Source organism: Pseudopipra pipra, chromosome 1, assembly GCF_036250125.1.
Source record: "Pseudopipra pipra isolate bDixPip1 chromosome 1, bDixPip1.hap1, whole genome shotgun sequence".
NCBI classification, from domain to species: Eukaryota; Metazoa; Chordata; class Aves; order Passeriformes; family Pipridae; genus Pseudopipra; species Pseudopipra pipra.
The window spans coordinates 131,356,235-131,373,008 of NC_087549.1; the positions used below are offsets into that span (position 1 = coordinate 131,356,235).

Genomic DNA, 16,774 nt, shown 5'->3' on the forward strand with positions numbered 1-16,774 from the left:
TACTTCACCTACCTCTCCAGATCTCTTACTGGAGGCTGATGAGGTGCCCAGTAGGTGGCATCCTTTTAACACTGCTGGTATCAGCTGGCTTTTGGATTTTTTTACTTTAAAGTATTTTTCCTGCAGAATTTAAATGGATTATCACAGAATTGGGCACGCAGAAAGTGTATTGTTGTGAGGACATTAAGTCATAGACCTCAAATTTGGCATTTCCCAAGCTTCATAAAAATCTGTATTTGGGAATTGAAAGGGAAGAGAAAGAATGCATTTTCACTCATTGGTTCAAAGCAAGTTTCTGAGGGAGTTTACAACGACCTGCACGTTCACAGCACCTACTGAAATCACTTCTGTGGTTTCTAACATAAGGACTCTGGTCTAAATTAAATATTTACGTTTGAGCAATTGATGTCTGAGATGGTGACATCATCTGCATTTAATTTGCCTGTTTTACATCTTGTTAATTTTTGAAATTTGCCCATTTGTTTCTTCCTAAGAAACAATCCTTATGATAGCTGGAGAAGTCTATGTTATTACAAACCCATCTCTGCATCTCTGTTTGCACATAATTCCACATATGAATGATGATGTCATTGGATGTAGTTTGAATAGGCATGTGCTTCAAGCTGTTAGTGTTTGGCACAGGACATCAGTATCAGGTACCAGCTATCCATTCAGTTAAAGCAATGCCCCTTCTGAAAGCACATAGGTAATTCACAAACTGACTGCAAGTGGAAAATAAATCTATTTAACATGTTTAGAAATGTGTAGTGGATCAGGATGCTGAGCAGCTGGCAATGTCTTGAGAAAGTGTTTCCAAACAGCTGTTCTTCAAATTGAATAGCCACCTCCTGGTCTGCCTGCAGGTTCACCTTGCTTGGAGGAGAAGAGTGGCAGAAGTCTGCTGCAGTTCATCGTGGCTGGAAACAACACAAAAAAATCTTAGCCACTGTCTAATAATACGGGATCTGAAATAAACATATGTGATAGCTGAACAAGTCTCACTAGTTCTAAATCCCTCTTTGCACAGAATAGGATTGACAGATCTTTATCAAAGCTTAGACAGTGATTTTTTGAAGCATTTTTCTCCAGCTGACTGCTCTGAAGTTTGTGAATTGCTGTGAGGATAAAGATGCCATACTGTTCTCTGCTTATTTGCAATGGATCAAACTGTATCTCCAAGTCCTAGTACTGTAATAAATCAATTATCCAGTCAATTTGCATCAGATTGTCAGGTCACTCTAATAAGTAAAGTTTAAAAAAAAGTGAGGTTGAGATACTGAGCTATTTTCATTCCTTCTGTTATTTAAGTGAAGGTTTGTTCTGAATAGACATTTCATCCCAAATTGTGTTGAGGATGTTGTTTTAAGGGGCATACAGCTGCTTTTATATTCTCTAAACATGCGTGCTCCGTGTTGTGCTTCTGACATATAGACTAAACAGTCCATCTCTATAACTTCTTCCATCCTTGTCTCCTTTGCCTGGGACAATCTCTCTTTACAGAGACAAAACTCCTCAAAAGACAAAAGTAAAAAAAGAATGTGAATTATTGCTGGTAAATATATAAAGTGAAAGAATATTTCCTGAGCTAGGAAATTCCTTTTAAAGCAAAAGTATGGTGAAACTTTTTTTGGTACCAGTGTCAAAAAAGCCGTACCACATTAAACTAATTTAATTTAAGGATAATTTTCTAACCAAATGTCAACTGCAAAGTCATCTTCCTGAGTCTGCAGACAGACCATCTCTGTTTATCTGCTGCCAACCATAACTTTCTCAGGTTGTACGAGACTGAAATTCATATGATAGGATCATACTCACCCTTTAGAGTGTGAGTGGCAGTGTATAAATCATGCCAATTTATAAACCTGCTGCTGCTGTTTGGAAAAAGCTCAGAGGACCTATATTACCATGGTCAGGGGAAAGACCCTAATAAAGTTTCGGGCTTGGATAGACTGCTAAAGTCTTCTAAAATAAGTGGACTACTGGAGGAAAGTGAAAGGGCAAAATTCCTTCTCCCTTTGAGCTTACAGCAGGAATGGAGTTTCAATATTTGAGATAGACATTGGGGAGAGAGACATAATAAAGCAGAAAAGACCCCGGGCAGTGCTCTCTTAGATGTCACAGAATGCACCATCACAGCAGACAAAGATATTTGTCTCAGCACTTGCTCTATGATGCTCCCAAGTTGCTTTAGTGACTCATCTTCATTGTTGATGTTAAAGCAGTAGGTGTCTGGTAGCAAGGACTGCCTGTAATCATAACTCGAGCTCTGTGACAATTGCTTAACAAATCTGCAGCCCTGTCACTGTATCTGTCACAGCTTAATGTGCAAGCACGGAGAGCTGTGCTGACAAAGGAACCCCCAGGGATGTTTCACATCTTTGTGTGTTGCAGCTTGGTCCTAGATCTAGCTGAGATCTGTGCAGAGCCAAACACTGCCAAGCAGGTATGTGAGGAGGGCCATGTAGGGAATTTTCTTTTCTTTCCAATAAGTGTACTCTTATCACTTGCCAATAAGTAGTGTGCAGGACAGACTCCCCACATATTTAAGTGAACTGAGGTCCAGTTTGAGGAAGGAACAGCTATTGAATGCCTCAATGCAGAATTAATCATGTCAGATTCTATGGGGAACCTTTATCCCTGTGTATAATTACAGTTTCTTTAAATTATGCTATTGTCAGTCTCAGAGTAGTTGGAAACAACTATTGGGCTCTTCAAACACCAAACCAAAACACTGTTTCCATCGCAGAAGATGTACCAGCTAAGAGAAGGATGTACTCAATGTTGATAGAAACAGAGCTAGCTGGATGATAGGCTGCAGTTAATAGCAACCTATTCAGTAATACTACAAGTTTATTTGGAGCGCTTTTTTCCTGTCAGATGTTTCAGAAAATGTGGCAAAGTTTAATTACATAGTTACAGAGTTAATTAAGAAATTATAGCAGATACTGAGTGAAATTAGGAACTTTAATCAGGAAGGAAAAGTTTTCATAGATCAACTTTGAAAACAGAAGTGTGAGTAAAACTGAAACACAAGAGAGCAGGAAAAGAGACAGTAGGATGACATAGCATTATCCAGTATGAATAAAGAAGACATGGCAGAGATTTACTTATTAGATACTAGAAAACATGAATTCAAAAGAAATCCAAATATATAAAGGAGAAAATACAGAAGAGATCCAGAAGATAGACTGGGGCAAGTACAGAAAAGGTCCAGAAGACAGACTGGAGCAAGTAAAGTTTGAAAGTAATTTTTAAAAGAATTCAGAAAGGAATTGTATGTTCATGAAGTTAGAAGAGAATGGGTGAATAAGCATGGGTCTTTAAGTTGGCAAAATGTCCTTCAGTTGAAGTCACCACTAAGACCAACACAGTTATGGCAAGTCAGGCAACTTCTTAACAACTCTATCCCATACCCAGAGTGGATAATTCTGAGAAGGAATTATTTGTTTCATTATTGACTTATCAATCAGGAATTAGACAAGGTCAAAGTTAACAAAATAATTGAGCAGTTCAGAATGCAACTGCTTTGTGACCACACTTTTTGCCTTGTCTATCTATTAACTACATTTTCTGCAACTATCTCTACCTACCAGATTGGCAACACATATGCAAAACCCATTTAAAACTCTTTCACCACAAACAGACAGGTAATGAGCTCATTTCTATGGAAATATTTCGGTATTATTATTGTTGCCTGCTTGCCAACTGATCTGTAAAAATGTTTGTCCAAATTTGATAGCTTCTCATTTATCAAGAAAGATTAAAAAATAAAAGCATAAAACACACATAAGAAGTAATTGAATCACAAATAAGCTTGGCTTTCTGTGACGTAATTGATCTGACCTTAATTCAGAAGAAAAATTGATTAAATCAGTGCTGGTAGGTAGCACATGTAAGAGAGAGAAGTATTATTAGTAAGTATTAGTAAGACTAATAATTATGTGTCTTGTGAAATATTGTGCCATAATATTTCATCAGTGCAAATCCGTTGATCCTTCTGAAGGCAATCTTGCTCACATTTGAAAATGTAATGCAGAAACCGTTGCCTTGCATATAATGATCTGCCCCTGAAAAAAAACCAAACAAAAACCAAAAAAAACTAAAGCAAGAAAACCAACTCTAATTCTATTCCTATTTAAAGTTTGCATGAGCTTTCATAGTTTCTGAGGGTAAAGGTATGCGTCAGAAAATTTGTTTGGAAAATTAGAGTGGGAGTCGAGCTTTAGATTCTCTGAAGAAAAGGCTTCAAACACACAAATCAAGGGACTCATCCAAATGCATGAAGTGATACGTACAGTCTCTTCTAGTTTTCCTTTGGACATTGTAGTATTCCATGCTTCTTCAGGGTTCTTACCAGCAGGATTGCCTCTGCCATTAATGAAAGTTGTGTCTCAGGTCAAGCCTGAGAAGGTTGATTGGCCTGATTTGACATCTGATCTGGTTTCATCAAATTTCAAGGGTTTATAGACTTCAAGATTGTCAACAAGACACTCTTGTAAGTCAACAAGAGTGGTTCCTTAGATGGTACCCTTTATCAGAACCAATACAGAACCAATATTGCAGAGATATTTGATAACTAAACACAGAGAGCAGTCAAAAATAAGATTCTGATTATTAATCAATGGTAATTAAGGACATTACTGTTTTTGTTTGTTTTTCTTTATGAGATTGTTGGTGATAACTATTGTCTAAAAACAATTCCCAGCAAGGGAACATGCAACGAAAACAGAAAATGTTTCATTTCTCCCCTGGCTTCCTCTTATCCAGTCAATAGAAGGGGGGAAGTTCTTATTTTTATGACTTTCTCAGAAAAGATCTTCTGAAAACTCATAGAATCCTTCTCTTGTAATTACATCATACCTCTATATATTCTTTCTCCATGCAGCATCAATGTGAATTGTGGTCTTCTCTGCTGTCCTAGATCCTGTCCCAGTGAAAGATTTCATGCATAAAAAATATTTGCTAGAGTGGTCTATAAATTATGATGTGGTACTGCTGTGAAGTGTTAGAAGACTACTCTGATGCATCTCAGAAATAGTAGACAGAAATTAAGATGATTTGTTATTTGAAGGTGTAATTTGTAAAGTACCTTCTAGCCTTTTGAAATTAAAAATGCCATGCAGGCTGGTGTTATGTTTTACACAAACAACTGGAGAAGAATCTTCCTCTAAGTAGCTGCCATGGTGCTTGCTATATTTTGCCATATGTGTTCATAATACAGTGCTAGTTTCAATACAACAGAATTAGAATATCAATTGCCTGTTTTTATTAGAGCACATTAGAGTGTTTTACCAAAGTGAAATTGATTGCATTGAATTGCAAATTTCAAATGAGGAAAAGCAGTTGCAAATAAAATTAGGATCACTAGAGAGAAGTAACTATGCTCTTTAGATCTACTGTACAATAATGCAAGCTTGAAATATGACTGCATATTCTGCTAAAATTGGATTGTATGGTTAACTTTGTGTACCAGAGTTCATATAGCCTTTAGGTTGTTTTGTGAAACTTCTCTGGGTCTTACTGTCACCAGAATCAACCCGTGCATGTCTACTATAGAGATAGGGCACAATGCTGGTCTTTCTCTAATCTCTGGTATCAGTTTAGTTTCATGGGAGCTAAATCACTTGAAGTAATCACTCAAAAGTTCACCAATGAACTCTACTATATTGCTAGTAAAAAATAAACAAGTATAAGGAGGCAGGGCATTTTGTTTTAATCTGATGTACTGCTCAGAGGTCTGCAAAACACAACACTCCCTGCCCTTACAAGTAAGTGGCTGCAGCTCAGCTGTACAGAGTGCTTTGCAGAGTACTTTGCAGAGTACCTTGTTTTAAGGTACCCCAGCTAACTACAAAACCAATTCTGCTTATATGATGGAAACATAAATCTCACTGAAGTTGATGTTGGGCTTGATGAACACTTTTCTCCACAATGTCAAAAGAGGACTATTGCTGGCACTGACCTATATTAGAAGCAAAATGGATAATTTCAAAATAATAATCAACCTGAATGACTTTTCTGATATTGTAATTTCTAGCAGTCAGCATGAACTTTTAAACTTTACCGGGTGAATTTACTGAATGTCAGAAAAATGGGTATAGTAAATGTCAACATTTTCAGGAATTGGAACTGAAGAACTTGCCACTTTCAAACTATGACTCATGTAAGAAATTTTCCAAATCATAGAAATACAAAAACCCAATAGAAACACCAAAGAAATGGAAATGATCCTTCATACCTGATTATTTTATGATGCCTTGGGTTTTTGTACTTCTCAGCTTGGCATCAGGAGTCATCTTCAAAGGCCCCTCTTCAGTGGTGTAGCTAGCTTGACTGGTCAGTAGTTTACATGTTGTGTATTGCTACAGGACATTGCGAGAGTTATTATGTAGGTTTATAACTGTTTCTGTGTTTGCTAAATTAATTGAGGACTGTGATTTACAGTTTGTCAAACTCTGAGCCTGTAAAGGTAATGTGTGAAACAGTGGCAGTTGAAAAAAAAAATATACCCAACTCTGTACCAGAGTCCCACACATGTAAAGGAAACCTACTGGGGAAAATGTATGAACATGCTAGCTTTTAGCTGTTTTTCACCAGAGAATTAAAAAGTATTTTTTTCAAGATGATCTACAGGTATTTTTTTCAAAAGAGTAAGGTGGTCCTTAGTTTAACATAGGTTGAGAAATGCTGCCATAAACTCTACAACATAGCTTCTTAGGTTAAGTGGAAAGGATCTTAGAGTTTGAAGACTTAGAAGTAACAGAATTGTAGAATCACAGAATGGTTGGAGTTGGAAGGGACCTTAAAAGATCATCTAGTTACAATCTTCGTTCCATGGGCAGGGACACCTTCCATTAGATCAGGTTCCTCAGAGCATCATCCAACCTGGCCTTGAAAGCTTCCAGGGATGGGGCAGCTACAGCTTCTCTGGGAAACTTGTTCCAGTGCCTCACATCCCCTTATCATTAAGACAGCTACACACTAAAAATATTATACACAGTTTTTATTGCAAAAAATTGCAAACAGATTCTTTTTATTCTCTTTAGAAAACAATTAAGTGCATTATTTCTGTTACGTTTTCTTGTTTTCTGCATCTCCTTGCATCACCACTGATCGACAGTCTACAGTACCTCCCACTGCTTCTGGTGGCTGGGGATGCCTCCTCCTCTGATGCAGAGCTCCTTCTTGTTGACAGCTGAGTTCTGAGTGGGAGCGAGCTGTTACAACTGAAATTACATGGCATGTGGAGCCTGATTGGAGCTCTGGAGGTGGCAAAAGTTCCTGGAAAGCATGTCTAGCTGGAGAATGTTGTTTAAAGTTCTACCAATGCTTTCCAAATTGGTGTCCACAGAGTACTGTGTGGCATTCTCATGGTACAAGCTGCCCTTGTTTCCAGCCGCTTAGTCACATTAAGGTCAGCTAAATATATATCAGTTTCCTGTTGTTAGTTCTTTTCATCTGAGCAACTGATATGCAGTAAAATGGGATTCTGAGGAAGGACAGAACTGGGGTTTAATATTGAAAACAGAATTGTATTGTGTATCTTAGATCTCGAAAATGAAGGAAAATGAGGTCTGTGAAGTCTTGAAGGGGAAGATAGTTCCTATTTCAGATCACACAGGGAAAGGAAAGATATGTGCAGATTCTCTTTTTGTTAAAATTTATTCAAGGAAAAGGTAATAATTATTGTAGCTTAATAACCTGAAATCGGAAGTGCCTGTTTAATTTGTGTGTAGAAGGAAAGGCCTTGTCCAACCTCCAAGAAATTGCTGTTGTGGCTGCACTGGGGGAAGGGAAATGCTTCACCTGCTCTGCTTTGAGTATGTCAAGACATCTGCTTCTGTACCACCATGTTACCGCATGTAGTTCTTGATGATGCAGTGTGGCAGTTTGAGCCACATTAGAAATCCAAAATCCAATTTCCAGGCTTCCCCCCACCCCTTCCCACAATTTATCCTAACACCAGAGAGAAACTTTCAGGCCAGAGGCTTCTATAGGGGGAAGGGGAAGTATATACATTTATTTACAGAAATAAATACTATACAAACTAAAGGCAACTATATATAAATAGTATTACATTTCTATCAGTCTTTTAAGCCCCTCCCTTTAACTTTAGTCCAGGAGAAGCCTTTCAAGGCTGCTGGGTAATGCAGTTTCTCTCATGGGAGTGTTCTGGGCCCCTGAACAATCCCTACCAACCTCAAGCTGTTTGTGGAAGTTTTTTTCTCCTCACGAAGTTCAAGAAGATAGCTTTGAGTCCTTTCTCCTCGGTCTGCTGTGTGATCTCCCTTTCCCAGTCTCATACCTCGGTTTTTGTAGGCTGCTGTAGTGTAGCTTATTAACGTATGCATCCTGGAATGTTGATTCTTCCTCTGGGTTTTCAGCTGTCCTGCATTTAAATCACGGCAGAAACATCCTCTGGGCCTCTCTCTTTGATTTGCCTCCAATTTCGCCTGGGATTCTTCTCCTGAGCGCCGAGCTGATTTGTTATCAGCCCGTCCACTTGGCTCTGCTTCAAATGCTGAGCCTTAAAATCCACCCCCCACCAGCCTCAATGCCATGGGGGGGGAAAGCCCCCTAGCCTTGGCCACAGGTAGCTCGGTCTAGTTATACACTGTCCCAAGCGTCCCGCAGCTGCAGGGGGGGGAAGAGGGCCTGGCCTCCTCCCTCTTACTTCAGGTGCTGTGAATGTTTTCCTTCACAGCACACACTCCAAATGCTGCCTCTTAACTCTGGCCCAGGCAGAGTTGGGGGGGCCGCAGGGCTCCCCTCTCCCCCGGAGGGGGGCAAGAAGGAGCCCAGCCACCCCCTGGCCTTCTCCACCTACACGCAGCAGACACCAACAGCAGAACTGCCAACAGCTCCCGGTGCTGTGATATATGATTTTTCAGCAGAAGTGAACAACATGGATGGTGACTGGCTCTCCAGGGAACACTGCCCTGGCACCCAATCACCTCTGAGCCCCCAAACTCTCGGGGGGGCCAATTTCAAACTATGACATGCAATCACTGCAGCTATAAGAGCCAGACTGGTTCCTGATCAGAAGGGAAGTTCTGGTGTATTTCTGGCATCTGTTTGGGGTATTGTGTTGTAATTGAGTCTTAATTAATAACAAGCCGTTCACATTAAAACTTCAATTAGAAACAATATAGGCATTACTACATCTCTTTGCAATTGTATTCAAATGATACATAGCTGTACAAAAATTAATCTTTTAGTTTCATGTAAATAAAACTGGCAGAAATTATAATTAGCCTCTTGAAGTCAGCTTTTCTGAAATCTTCTGTCAAGGTTTGGACCTTCCTGCTTATGTACAAGGAGCTAAATTTCCTTAAATTTTTTTGGCTGTCAAGTCTTGAACCCTAGAGATTCTTTGCTGGCCAAGAGTGCAAGCCAGTTCAGGTCTTGCCCCAAATCATCCTGACCAGGTATTCTGCTGCAACTCAAAAACAACTGTCTTTCTTTTGATTTAGAAAATACTACATTATTCAGAAATGATGTGCGTGAACAGGTTGCCTTCCGTATGACCAATTGGTCCCTAATTTGAGTGTCTGTCTGTGTAACACACTGCCTGCCTCTGTGTTGCATTTGTATGAATAGTTCCTTTTCATTTTGTGGACTCCTAATCTCCCTGTGTAGCTTATATTTTATTGACTCCTGTCTTTCCCTTCCAGTCTATTTTCCCTTTATTCTTTCATCTGTTAGTTCCATCGTAAAGTACATTTTATTGCATCCATACTGCATGCTGCTTTTCTGGTATAAAGCATTACAACCACACAATATTTGTTGGTTGCTGCAATCGAATTACAGAATAAATTCACATTGACTTCCTAGGATCAGTTTTAATAAAATAACAAAAATATACTTAGAATGTTCAGTGGCTTTTTTGTAAGCTGTGCCCTCACACTTACAAGGACGTAACTCTAATGATAACTGTTAGCACCAAAAAAAAAATCTTGAAGAATAGTTTTGTTGTGGTGACTGTTTCTGCATCTGGATTTTGAGTGAACTCTTTTCTTGATATGTTACTACAAAGTTATTAATTAATCATGTTTCTGTACTACCTAAATGTTACATCCTCTGCCTTGAAAAATATGATTGTGTTATTGATGCAAGGTAACACAATCATGTTACCTTCACAATCGTGATGGAAGTTTGACTATGTCCTAGCTCACAGTCAGTACAATTAGAATGAAAACATTTGATCTTTTCCTTAACTTCCTTTTGATTGTGTATCAAAACAGTCTTAAATACAATTTACTGACAATTTGTTGAATTAGTATTATGGAATAGAATAATTAAGGGATAAATAGTTTAGGATTTCAGATCAGGAGTATGTAAGCATATTTAATGTTGAGATATAATATTGGCTGTTAGTCTAAAGGCTATATAGAAAAAATTACTATGGGATTTTTGCTCAGTATTGATGACAGAGAGGAGTAATGGTGTAGTCTAAGCATTTCTGTGTACAACTGTCTGAGGAGGTAATCATCATATTTAGGATTACAGTTATACTTCCTGCCATCTTGATGGAATTCTTCATTTTCAGTTGGATAATACGAACAATTTTTCCTTCTCAGCAAACTCTGCAGGCTAAATTTATTTTGACTATGATAGACACTTCTCTGTAGTAGCATTTGCGTTCAGGTTGTACTCAATGTTTGTTTACAAACAAAATTTTTGAAACAGCATTAGCAAAATGTGGCAATAGTTTCCTGAAATCCCATTATAGGATGAAAAGTGTATAAGGAGTATATAATACACGGGAAGGCAGAAGTAACAGATGCAGAATATCTAATGCAGCCTGATTTTAAGAAGATCCTCTAGAGAATGGGTTACAAAATGTTTGACATTTTGTACTGAGTGTAATATTGTTGGACTATCAAGAGGTCCTATGGCTCATATTTCTCTAATGACTGTTACTAGTGTAAAGCTTGTGTCCCTCATCACCGTCCTGGCTTTTATTAAGAATTATATATGTTGTTCTGACAAGAATACTAGAAGAGTCTGCAGGCGTTGTGAAATATTTACATTGTACATAGGGGTATCGGTGAAATGAACATACTTAGTGATAAAGAGTACAACATGCTGGATTTACCATGGTGAAAGATTTTTCTTTCCATCTTTTTTTATGTGTGGGTCATGGACAGCACAGACAAAAAGGCTTCTGTGTGGGTTCATGCTCTTGTCCTTGTAAAACAACAGAGAAAAAAATGATCAATTTAGTATGTCGTAGAATCCAATAAATTTTTTCATTAATCACAAGCTAAATGTGTGGAGTTTTTTAATTTGTCTTCCTTATGACCTTTGGGTGCTTACATGGACATAAGTGAATATACTGGATGTCAGCATATCTGATTGGGATTAACAGAAACATGGTTTAGATTGTCTTCTTGACTTCCTTTATCACTTTACACAAATAATTTCATTACATTAAGCCTGTCGGTTATTTCTGGTGGTGAAAGGAGACTTGTGACCATGTACTCAATAGACTGTTGGAAGTTCTGTGAGTAAAATTTGATCACTTTTGTCAATTCTTATGCCTTCTTGTCTGTCCTCCTAATGATCTGTGCATCATGTGGGAAAACGATGCAGCAGCTTCTGTACTAGTTACAGGCAATATAATTCAATATTGATGTTGATATTACTGAAAGAGAAAAACCCCTTAGGCTGAAGACATGAACCATATAATTGACTTTTCTGAACTGTCATAGATACAAAAGAAATCATAATTTTAAACAACGTACAGTGTCATAGAATCAGTAATTTTTAGATGTCTTAATTTCCTTTTTTGGTTTCATCAGAGGAATAAGAAAAATGGGGTCATAAAATCGTTCGACAGAAACATCAGTTTCTGTAGTGACAAATTTTGTTACTTTAGGATATAACCAGAAGTTTATAGGGAAGAAAAAGTTCAAAAGTATCCCAAATAAGAAATGTCAACATTAGGCAAAACATTTTGATATTCCCAAATAAGATTTTTCAGTTATTTGTTCAATTATATTAATTTACTCATAGAAAAAATGTGGTAGGGGAATGCAGACTTAGTTCACATGAGACTGCAGCAGCTCAGAATCAGACAAATAATATGTCATCTCAGTTTAACAGCAGAAATAATATGACAATTCTTTTCCCCCATAAACACACAAAATTATTTAGCTTTTCCTAATAGAATCATGATATTTCCCAATGGAAAATGAAAACATTTCAATGAAGTGATGATTTTCTCTTGAATCTGAAGACAGATTCAAGACCTGTTGTCATTCTAGTGTGCATCTAGTCTTTTGTGGGTAACTACCCTTAGATGGCAAAAAAATCCTGAAAGATTGAAATTAAAGCTCCTAGTCAACATACTGTACTTAAACAAACCTCTCATTTGGCTCATCCTCGTTAGTAATTGACCCAGATCATTAGTAACTGTCCCGGATTATACATACCACACTCCAGGGGTTTTCTGGTACAATGAAAAGATTGCTTACTTGAGTGGTATTTATACAGTTCTGACAAATAAGTAATTCAGAGTTTTTAAGGCTTTGTAAGAGTGGATATATCTCAGGCTGCATTCCCAATTGCTTCAATATCATCATACTTCAAAACTGTTGGAGCAGCCTCTGTCACACTCTTGACCTCAGCCAATTTAGAGTTTTCCCAAGGATCGCTGGGTGCAATTTGGGAGCTAGCATGGGCCTGGCACGTACACAATAGGCAGCTGGGACGTGGATACCCTGTTTTCAAAGAGAAGAGAGCTGAGCAATATATGTGGGGGTTATTGCATGCCTTAGTCCCAGAGAACTGTTTTGAACATGTTTGGATTAATAGTATAAATGTAATCTCGGTGTCCTGAATGAGCTGCATTTTGTATTGTGCTTGTTCAGCAGTTTAAATAATAATTTTCTATTTCTATAAGCTGTACTTTAGAAAACGAAAATTGTAGTATTGTTTTACAGTGTGTATGTGTAAATTCATCATTTTAAGTGCATCTTGCTAATATTAATCTGAACTCAGTTTTAAGCACCCCATGAAATACAGCAGTCTAGGATTCTAAATAAAGCACTGCACTGATATATTTTTTTCGTGACCTTAGGAAAGGCAGATTTTTCCATGCTGGAATAAATCATACCCTGGAATCCTACACAGAAGAACCACTGCCTTTAGTGGAAGTCTGCTTCACTGCTAAGGCAACAAGAATGAGGATCCACTTCTCCATATGCATATGGATACCTGCCTTCAGGGAAAATGAGACCATGGCGAGACAGAGAGGTCTGCCTGCCACTTATGGTTTCTCTTGTTTTATATTCTCAATAGGAATGACCTCTGCACACCAGAGATCTGGGAACTAATGTTTTGTCCCTAAATAAAAAATGTTTGTCTGCAACTATTTATGCTAAATAAAATTTCAGTCAGATGCACTGGATCGCCTGATACAGCAGTGGTGGATGAGGGCTCCCAAGAGTTGAGGCCCTACAAGCTCCAGGGCTTCCCATTTTCTGTTACAGAGAGGAGAGGCTTGACAGGTTCCATCTCCGTGGGCTGGAGCCTGAAAGCTGTGGCAATCAGGGATTTTTGGCCAGCTGCTGATAAATGGGTTTCCAGGGTGTAGTTGCAGGGGCAGGATTGGAGAAGCAGGGCTATGAGCTGGGGAGACAGGGCAGCTGTGCGGGGGGTGCAGGGCTGGGGTGCCCTGGCAGCTGCTGGAGAAACTGGGGTGGGTGATTAGCAAGTGTGAAAGTACCAAGAATGTTGATTTCACTGAGCAGCTGCTGGGTGCAGTGAGGTTATTTCCTGGAGGAAGTTTCACGTGCTGGGATTGTAAGACTGAAATAGTCTCTCAGTTTCCAGTTCATGGGAAATTAAAAAAAGTATTCTTTATATGATTCGGAGTAAAACCAAATAACCCTCCCTGTTTCCCTCCAAAACTTCTTCACAAATCAGAAATGCTACTGTTCAGCCAGCTTCACTCAACAGTCTTCTGGGAGAATGCACTTTATTCATGCTTGTACTGAGATCCAATTTTGCAGGCCAGTGCAAGGTTGAAAAAAGTTAATCTGATTGTAGAAAACTTATCCATTGTAATACTGACCTTATAAATCACCTAGTAGATTCTACATTTGATCAGTTCTTTCATCTTTACGTATGATATTAAAACTCAGCTCAGAAGCTAATGCAGAAGTGCTGATCAGAATTCATCCTGATGCTTTTCAGAAAACCAAATTAACATTTGGATTAAAGATCCTGATACCTTTTCCCTGAACGTTTGGAGTATTAAAACACAACTCACACTGTAGATTTTAAATGTCAGTACTCAGAATAATATCTAAATCACACAAAACCTAATCAAAGGGGACATCTAGATAATGCAGTCTGGATTTCATTTTGTGACAGAAAGCACAATAATCTTTGTTTAGGGAGAAACTGCAGGTATGGAACAAGCTTTCTCAACCTATATGGCATCTAAGAGGGACCCTCTTCAGAATTCCTTAAATGCTTTTCTGACAAGACTGCTTGCAGAGCTCACCCGGTGCCAGGTGGCGATTTTTACAGATTGCTACTCAGACATCACTTTTAAACTTGTGTTTATACTCGTGGCCTTCAGTGTTTCATTGGTTTTGATGGCTTGTTGGATAAGAAAACAATCATTCCCTTCCATAGGGATTTACCTGGTATTCATCAGTGCGGCATAGATACTTGGGACAACGGATTTCATTTTTTTTTTTTATGGGAAGATGTGTCACCATCTGCTGAGTTTGCGTTCTTGTTTAGGGAGTCATTACAGTCCTTTGTAGTGGATTTTGCACCTGGTTCATGAGGTCTCCGCTCAGTCCCATGTCACAGCCAGGACAGCATTGTCACGTCCTGCAAGACAAACAGCTCTGGGCAAGTGGCACCTACCGGTTACAGTGGACAAAACAACTGTATGTTAGTGTGGAGAAGCCAGCCATCACAGTCACTTTCAGGAACTGGATGGTAAATAAAGTTCATCTGAGTGAATCTTCAGCTGCAGTGAGATAGTTGGGACATCTCAGCATACAGAGGAAAGGTGAACTCTGGTGTCCTCAGTGCTGCAGTTCACTCTGCCTGTACTCTTTAGGGACATAGCTGGAGGCAGGGGAGCTGTGGTTGATACAGGCACCCCAGACAGAACTTACCCATGGTTTTCCTAGATCCCGGAGTACTTATTGAGCAGCAACCCTTTGTGCAAGTGCCACTGGCTTCAGGCAGATGATGCTATTCAGGCAGAAGATGATGCTACTAATATAAGATAGAAAACTAGTAAAATCTGGCTTGAAGTTGTTACTATAGCCAGCCTGTGGTCCTTGGTAATCTGTTTTATTTGGGGATAGTCACTAATCTGTTAGGAAAAAGAACATAAAACTGAATCCCTTTCTTCCACAACAAAGAGACAAAAGATTTTTCTGTGTATGCATCACTTGGTACACGGAGGCAATCAATCAGCACCATCCAGAAGGCTACAATAAAGGATTCTTATACATCTTCAGAGAGTGGGATGAAGTTATGCGTCTCCAAAAAGTACAGTAACATCACAAAACTGAGACCTTTGTGGACTCATCTTTTCAGTTTTCTGGATTATATTTTTATGTGATATCCGGTTGCTTTCATCAAAGAATATACGAATGTATCTTTAAATATGCTACTGGGTTAGAGACTGTAACATCATCCGAAAATTATTACCTTAGCAGTACTTGCACAGCCATCTACTACTGTGAGATATATGAGTGTTTCTATAGAAATGAACAGCAATAACTGTTTTTCTGAAAACAGTGGGGAAATACTTGGCTACATAATGAACAACAGGAATAATGTTCATTCTTCATAGAAACTTCTAGAAGATGCTTATTTTACACAAAATACTGACAGTTCAGGAAATCAGACTTTTCCAGTTTCAGTATTCAGCATGATAGGGAGACATCTTTCTTTCCCAATTTTGTTTTCATGTTCACTATTGAAATAATTGCTTAGTCCATCTTTTCCTAAAGTTGCTTGACATACCTCTTCGAAATATCAGTGAAAACCCTGTTTCCCTCCCTGCAAAATCCTATAAAAGGTGAAATCTCTTAAGGCTTTGAAACTCAAGTCAAAGTTGTGTTCAGGGGTCATTCTTAGTCTACTGAACCTCAGCTCTGACCGGACTGAGGCTTCATGGCTGATTCAACACCCACTGATGCCAGTGGAGAAAAGTCCATCCAAATTCTTACATAGCAACTTCATGACATCAGAAGATGACAGGTGCTATAACTCATGTGCAGATTTAATACAACAGCTGCTTCAAAAATGAAGATGTACTAATATCTAGGAAATGGCCTTTTAAAGTTGTTTTCAAGTTGGAATAAGTGCACCTACTTTTGTTTAGGAGCTTTTTCATCAAAAATACTTGTCAAATTGCTTTAAAAAGCAATATGGAATTATCTCAGGAAAATGGTTCTAAAATGTGTTCATTTTTGAGAGACTTGCTTCTTGATAAATAAGTCTATAAAGAAGAGGATCTTGAAAGGCCAACACCTTGATTTAAAAAAATAGAAAAGAAAAAGCCACAAAATATTTAATTGCAACACAAAACTGAATTTTTTAAAATTATTTGTTGGGAAAAAATAGCTTTTGTCCATTTACTCTAGGAAAAACAAATAGCACTATTTAATAATGGGAAGCAATCCATTAAAAAAAGACAAAAACACTAAATGAGTGTGACTTTGAATCCCTTCCTAGACTATCAAAAACAGTCAGCTTCTTAATTTTTTTTGTGAGAGGTCATCAAGAA

The 16,774-nt window shown here is 38.3% G+C and overlaps 1 protein-coding gene and 1 long non-coding RNA gene across 4 annotated transcripts in view; one reads left to right on the forward strand and one right to left on the reverse strand.

Annotated features, from left to right (window-relative positions):
• The window catches only part of CALCR (calcitonin receptor), a 157,897-nt gene that overhangs the window by 17,644 nt on the left and 123,479 nt on the right, over positions 1-16,774 (forward strand). The gene's annotated exons all lie outside the window — the stretch shown is intronic.
• Positions 724-2,113, reverse strand: LOC135420771 (uncharacterized). Its single transcript, XR_010433730.1, has 2 exons — positions 1,816-2,113; positions 724-917 (listed from the first exon to the last, which is right to left on the reverse strand). It is a non-coding gene; the product is annotated as an uncharacterized LOC135420771 (long non-coding RNA).